At 37.8% G+C, this 7,240-nt stretch overlaps 1 protein-coding gene across 4 annotated transcripts in view; it reads right to left on the bottom strand.

The window, feature by feature from the left end:
* The window catches only part of LOC102294880 (FERM domain-containing protein 5), an 84,027-nt gene that overhangs the window by 21,230 nt on the left and 55,557 nt on the right, over window positions 1-7,240 (bottom strand). The gene's annotated exons all lie outside the window — the stretch shown is intronic.

Here is a 7,240-nt window from a genome sequence, read left to right on the forward strand (position 1 = left end):
ACACACACACATATATATATCAGATGTGACAGTTAACGTTATTCACTTTTGGAACTAGCAGTTTAACTCAGAGTAAATATGGCTTTACAAAAAGCTGCATGTACCCAATGTGACTCATTGAAAATCTATTTTAGTGAAGTCTTTATTTAGATTTAACTACATCATTAAGATGCATAGCTCCCACTGAATGCAAAATGAACCGTGAGAAGTAATTTGGCATGTTATAACAGTGCCAACAAAAATCATCTGTGATGGACAACACTGCAATATTTCACCCCTCTTGGGCTTGTAGTATAGACCAAAAGTGATGTTGAGAAAGAAAAGGGAACAGTTACCTTAACTGATTTAAAAAGGCAAAGGGGTTTTTGTGACATACACATGCATTTCACATACACTTCTCCTATGTTGAATGAATGGACTTCAGTCAGCTAGGAGCAATAGGTGTGGTCATGCACTGAAAAATGCAAACGAATTGTGAACATTTATTAGACCACCACCCAGTGTAAGGTTTATATAAGAGCTGCTCTAAACTAACAGTGTTAGTAATTATCAAAATATTTTTTTATGTTGCTGTAATGGTTACATCAGTATGCACAATCAATATGATATTTTTAATGCTAAAATTATTGTTATTATCCATTCATATTTAAATTTTCTGTTTTAAAAAAGCAGAACAAATAGTAAAGCAGTAAATCGGAGTTTTTTAAAACACCAAAATTGCAGTAATTTACTTGCATTTCAAAGAGGTAAATTAATTTAGTGGTTGAACGTTATGCTTGATTAATTTTTGACTTCTCAGTGAAGTTTGCTGTGCTGGTTGAAATCTGGTTATAAAAGCATGAATTTAGTTTGTTACAGTTTGCCTAAAAATATGTTAAATAAATATATATATTATTTACAATTTTTTTTACTATACAGGTGGTCCAATAGCGCTGTAAATGGAAATTAAGTATATGTGGCAAAAAAAGAGTTTGTATAATTCTAACAAGCTTGAAAGTCAACATTTAGTCTGACCACCTTTATTCTTCAACACAGCCTGAACTTTCTTAGGCAAGCTGTAATTTCTTCAAGTAGTCTACAGGACGTCTCGAAGGACATTCAAAGCTCTTCTTTGGCTATTGCTGCCTTTTGTTTCATTCTATGTCAAGATGATCCCACAGTGATTCAATGATGTTGAAATTCAAGCTCTTAGGACGCCAGTCTATGACTGATAATGTTCCATTGTGTATTTTTATATTCAGGTATTAGGGGTGGGAATCAAGAACCAGTACTTTTAGACGTCCGGCTCCCAGCAGTTCAATTCCTTGGAATTGTTAGCCTGCTTGCCTTTCAATTCCACTCACAGCTCCGGCACAAGTACTACAATCAGCTGACTTCAGTGTGTGTGCTGGAGGAGAAAAATAGTGGTGACATCTACAACGTGGATATGAACATTATTTTTATTTTTATTGCACAAAAGGGTGAGAGCACAATGGTAAAGTGCAAACTGCATCCAGAACAGACACAACTGCATTATACTTCCAACACAACTTTGGCTCTTTGCAAGTACTAGCATATACAGCATGCTAACCCTAAGCTAGCCCAGAACCCAGACTGTGTTAAAACTGAGTGAATGCAGACCCACGCCCAGCAACCAGACCCTGAACTTCAACAGGTAACAATGTTTCCATGTTTCTTTATACTGGTTTTTATCTTTGCTTTGTATTCATACTTAAATAGTAGGAGAAAGATTATATATGTGTCTTCATTAGAATAGGGATTTGTGTTGGTGTGTGGGACTGTAACATATGTAGACAACGTGTTTCATGTAACAACAGATGTAATGAGTAGTGTAACAAATTAATTTCTCCTGTGAGTAGTTAAGTAATGTTCTGCATTACTTTTAGGAAAGTGTTCTGTGTAATATATGTAATACATTACTTTTTTAGTAATTACCCCAACAGGCAAAATACCTCCAACATGCACAAACATTTGACCAAACAGCATGCAATTAATTTGCACAAATGTAATGTCTTTGATATGCTGCTTAGCGATGGTAGTGACTCTCAAAGTGTAGCCAATAAGAACCCAATGAGAATCGATGAGTGATATCGATAATGGGATCAGAATTTCTAAATTCTTATCAATTGCCTTCCCTACCAGTGATGCTTTTATTGCATTGGCAGTGTATTTGGGAACACTGATATCCTTAAAAATCGAACTCTTTGCCATTGAAACACTTTCCAGTTAACAGTAGGATCAAAGTCTGATGGTACTTTTCTGCATTTATAATTTAATCAATTTTGACAACGTTGACAAGAAATGCAGGCTTTGACAGAGTCTCCACCGTGTTTTCTGTTTACAGACACTCACTGTTATACCTCTCCCTTGATATCCTCACTATATAATAATGGAGATTTATTGCAGTATGTCTTAAAATGTCTCCTTTGAGGGGTATCACCATGGATTGGATGTACAGCAAGGGAATTTTTTTGCCCCTTGTACACATACATATAGGATATATTTTGTCTTTGTTGTAAAGGACATTATAAAATATCTGACTCTGCCCTTCAGAAGACACAGTGTTCACATAAGTGACACAAAACTGCAGAGTCAGAGAAAGTCATAGGCAGATATGTGAGAACGGGAGAAAGAGAAGGGAAAGGCAAAACCAAACAGAAAGTGAGATCAAATTAAGAGAGAGGACAAGAACGCAGGGAGACGATGGAGAACAAAGAAGGCCAGATGACTCTGATTAATATGTCTCTATCCAACACCACAATCAATAGGGGATAGGAGAATAACTGCACTGAAGGACTGGTTCATGTGTGAACCACAATCTATGCTTAGGCCTGCTGAGACATATCATGTCGGACAATGTGTGAATCTATGATGAATCCTGTCCACACTTTCATATCACTCAGTATCAGATCAGATTTTTGAACAATTTTATTATTTTATTTACTCTGTTTCGTGTGGTGTTCCACTTTAACAAATTTGCCTTGGTTTCTGTCTGAACATGAAGCCTTGCTGACAACATCATTCTCTTCTTTGTGCCAGTGAAGCTACATCACATGCTGAATGCTAAATGACCAGTGTGGCCTGTTCTCTCCTTATTTCATGACAAATTAAGCAGATAAAGAAATCTAGAGATGATTCTAACGGTTGAGCATACATTCGGTAGATGTTCAATAGAACTCTCAATATGAGGTCCAAAGAGATGTTGATACAAGGTAAGGAGGCCATTATGGCCTTTAGGTCTGTTATTTTAAGCTTTTTATTTATGTTTTTCAGGATTTCAGGATCCTTCAGGATTTTTGTTAGGATTATTATTTTTAGTTATTGTTTAATTGAAACCTAGCTTCTATTAGCTTTTCACATGCATTACCAGATTGCTTGTGTTTTGGTTCATTTTTTTCTAGTTTCCCTGAATGTTAAATGACTGTGCGCATGTGTGTCTGGCGTCTGTATTTGTCAGTTTCTTCCTATCTAGTATTGTTACTTGTCTCTAGTGTCTTATGTTTAGCTTTACTTCCTCATGTGTCATTGTCTTTGATTGTTATTGTCTGAGTCTTGTTACCCTGTTGTGTCCACTTCTTCTAATTACTCTCATGTGTTTAAATAGGACTGTTCCAACAGTCTGTCTCAGCAAATTCCCTTGTTCCCTTGTATGGCTGTTGTAGAGGTTTGTTTGTTTTTGTGTGTGTGTGCACACGTGCACTTTTCCTCTCATGGTGTTATTTAAATCATCTTAATTAAACAGCTTATTTTTGTTACATCTTATATTCCTCCAAAGTCTGAATTTGGGGCTCCTTAGCGTGCTAATCACGATAGAGCTATTATCAGCTATCATTAGGTCATTGGGAATGGACATATCAGTAATCTAGTATGTTCTTAAAAAGAGAGCATGCACTGACCGCCCAGCAACACTAAAAATCTTTAAAGTCCGCAGTAGACATCTAAATTGGATGATTACAAAATTGTTTCATTGGTTAACAAAAATAACTTCGTAATATTTAGCCAAGTCAAGAATATCTTCGTAGATGTATCGTTGTTAAAGTTTACAGCCAAGTCTTTATGAATGTGAATACAGAGGGTTTATGACAAGGTGCAAACCACTGGTTACAGTCATGAACCGGAACGCCACATTACCAGAAAACATCTAACAAAACCGCCACAGGTTCTTTTTACAAATGAAACCAAGATGAACTTGTATTAACATGATATAGGAAGAGGAAGGACGGAGAAGAAAGAACCAGCTTTTCACAGTGGAAATGTATAATGGTGCAAAGCACACTGTAAAAGCAACCCGAGACTTGTTCAAGGGAAACAAATGGGATGTTCTTCAACGGGCAAGTCAGTCCCTTGATTTCAACAAAAGGAAAGCATGCTATTCAGTTACTGAAGGCACCACTTCAAAGAAGAAAACAACATTTGGTGTCCATGGACACTAGACCGCCAGTCAACGACTGCAAAGGATTTTCATCAAGTATTAAAAACATTCCTTACATGTAAACATATGCTAGTTTATTTGAAAATGGGTGATTATGTATAAGAATTATTGCGATTCCTAAACACTTGATGCAATGCTTTTGTAAAGCCCTTGAATTAAAGCTGAAATTCTGAACTTCAATCACATCTTGATTGTCTGATTTAAAATCCACTGTGGCGAAGGCAAAATTACAACTAATTTGTCAATTAATTCAGAACAGTCTTTACAAAATGAATCTATAATGAAAAATCTGCCGCAAGAAATAACTTAGAAGCATGCAATTAATAAGTGTTTTTAATGAAGTATTTGATCCATTCTTTAGCAAACACCAAAGCACAACCTAACATGAATCATGTTTAGTTGTGTCAAGATGTGCACTTACTAGACCTTTCCCAGGATGCACCAGGCTGACCCTCCATCTCCTCTGTCAGTGTGTCTGTATGTCATTGTCATGACAGACACCCAGACTCACCAGGACAAGCCTGCTGACCAGCCCAGGAGCAAAAATAGAAAGGCGCATCCCTCTTGCTCTCTCTCTCTCTCACACACACATGCACACACACACGCACAAACACGCACACACACGCACATTCACTGTTATAATGGATGGTGATACACCTGTGAAACCTCTAAATCCACAGCATTTTCAGAGCCTGTACCTCCCACTCGCTCCATCTGCTTAGCTCTGTAGTGTATACTATGCAATCCCACTTAATCACTATGCTATGCTAATATGTGCACTCGAGTGTTAGTATATGCCATATCTTAGTGTTTGTGTGTGTCTGCCTGTGTTTCCCTGTGTGTGTGAGTGAGTAACTGATGGTCAATATCCATAGAAGTTACGAAACAACAAAAGAAGACACAGGATGATTTGTCTCTGTCCAACACTTTAGAATATAAATGAAGAGGAATGAAAGATAATTGCAAAAGCCATTCATCAAGATTACTAGTCTTCTGAGAAAATATTTCCTCACTTGGGTAAGCAAGCAGACGTGCTTTTTATAGCTGCAGCAGAGGTAAACACATACATGTTCTACAATGGTTTCAGTGTCTCTTACAGTACATTTTAAGTGGTTTGACTAAGTAAAGAACTTCTAACCTTGATTTTCCTGTTGTGCATTATGATATAATCCTGTTGTCCCTAGTAATTTACCTGACTCTGCACTGTGATGCAGTTTGCATTACTGAAATCAAAGCACACTGTAACTTTGTCCTGTGCTCATTATTTGCTTTGACTAAACTATGTAGGATAAAGCACCAGAATAAAACTGCCCATAGGCAGCTGACCAAACACTTGTAATGTATGGATGGTGTTGTGTTCCATACTAATAAGATTCACTGAACTTCAGTAAGGTTTCACTTGCTCCACTGGGAGACAAAGACTGAAACATTATCGATCTGAAGTTAAGTGTTCTTCAACATCCTTAAACTCAGAGTTAAGCAGCAATACACTGTTGGCTACAGGGAGGAAATGCTATATGTTTCTAGTTAAAGCACAGTTTTATTGTTTTTGAGTAGATAAACTGCAGCTCTGTTATGTGGTTTGTGGTCATGTGATTTCATTGTGGGAATTGCTTCTCTCACTGCTTTCTCTCCTTTGGTTTTACTGCTGTGGAGGAAATAATTGGATCTGTGCTATATTTGGATTAAAACCCTTTTATAGTCAAAACATCATGAAACTTTGAAATATAATAACCTGCTATTAAGATAAACAGACACACATTTAAGACCTTGTACAAGAGGCTTTGTAGTGAGATTGTCTTTTGTTTTATATTCAACATAAGGACTGAAAAAAGGCCTTGGTAACGAAGTCTGTTATGCATCCTCTTTTTCAAGATTTAACACTCATGAAGTTTATAGTAATTGGGCTTTAAAAACAGAGTTATTAAGTTCTCTTAATTGGTAATGCCACATAACATTACACATCACACAGAGTAAATATCATTACTGCCATATCATCCCATTGAACTGCAGAGAATTGTCTCTGAGTATTGCACACCTTGTGCTTTTGGGCACTCCAGTGATGTTGCAGCTCTGAAATATGGCCAAACTGGTGGCAAGTGGCATCTTGGCAGCTGCACGCTTGACTTTTCTCAGTTCATGGGCAGTTATTTTGCGCCTTGGTTTTTCCACACGCTTCTTGCGACCCTGTTGACTATTTTGAATGAAACGCTTGATTGTTCGATGATCACGCTTCAGAAGCTTTGCAATTTTGAGACTGCTGCATCCCTCTGCAAGATATCTCACTATTTTTGACTTTTCTGAGCCTGTCAAGTCCTTCTTTTGACCCATTTTGCCAAAGGAAAGGACGTTGCCTAATAATTATGCACACCTGATATAGGGTGTTGATGTCATTAGACCACACCCCTTCTCATTACAGAGATGCACATCACCTAATATGCTTAATTGGTAGTAGGCTTTCGAGCCTATACAGCTTGGAGTAAGACAACATGCATGAAGAGGATGATGTGGACAAAATACTCATTTGCCTAATAATTCTGCACTCCCTGTACAGTTGCTAACACACTTCATACTTTTCTTAAGCGGCTGAAATGACATGAATACATTTATTTCCTGTAGCTAAAATGGCAACCAGACTGCTTGCATGCCTTTGTGGGGCAATCGTGCTTGGACAGTCTCGGTCGTTGTGTCCTTGGGCAAGACACTTCACCCGTTGCCAACTGGTGGTGGTCAGAGGGCCTGGTGGCGCCAGTGTCCGGCAGCCTCGCCTCTGTCAGTGCGCCCCAGGGTGGCTGTGGCTACAATGTA

This window comes from Haplochromis burtoni, unplaced genomic scaffold (assembly GCF_018398535.1).
Source record: "Haplochromis burtoni strain Fernald_Lab_line unplaced genomic scaffold, NCSU_Asbu1 Contig_187, whole genome shotgun sequence".
Lineage (NCBI taxonomy): Eukaryota > Metazoa > Chordata > Actinopteri > Cichliformes > Cichlidae > Haplochromis > Haplochromis burtoni.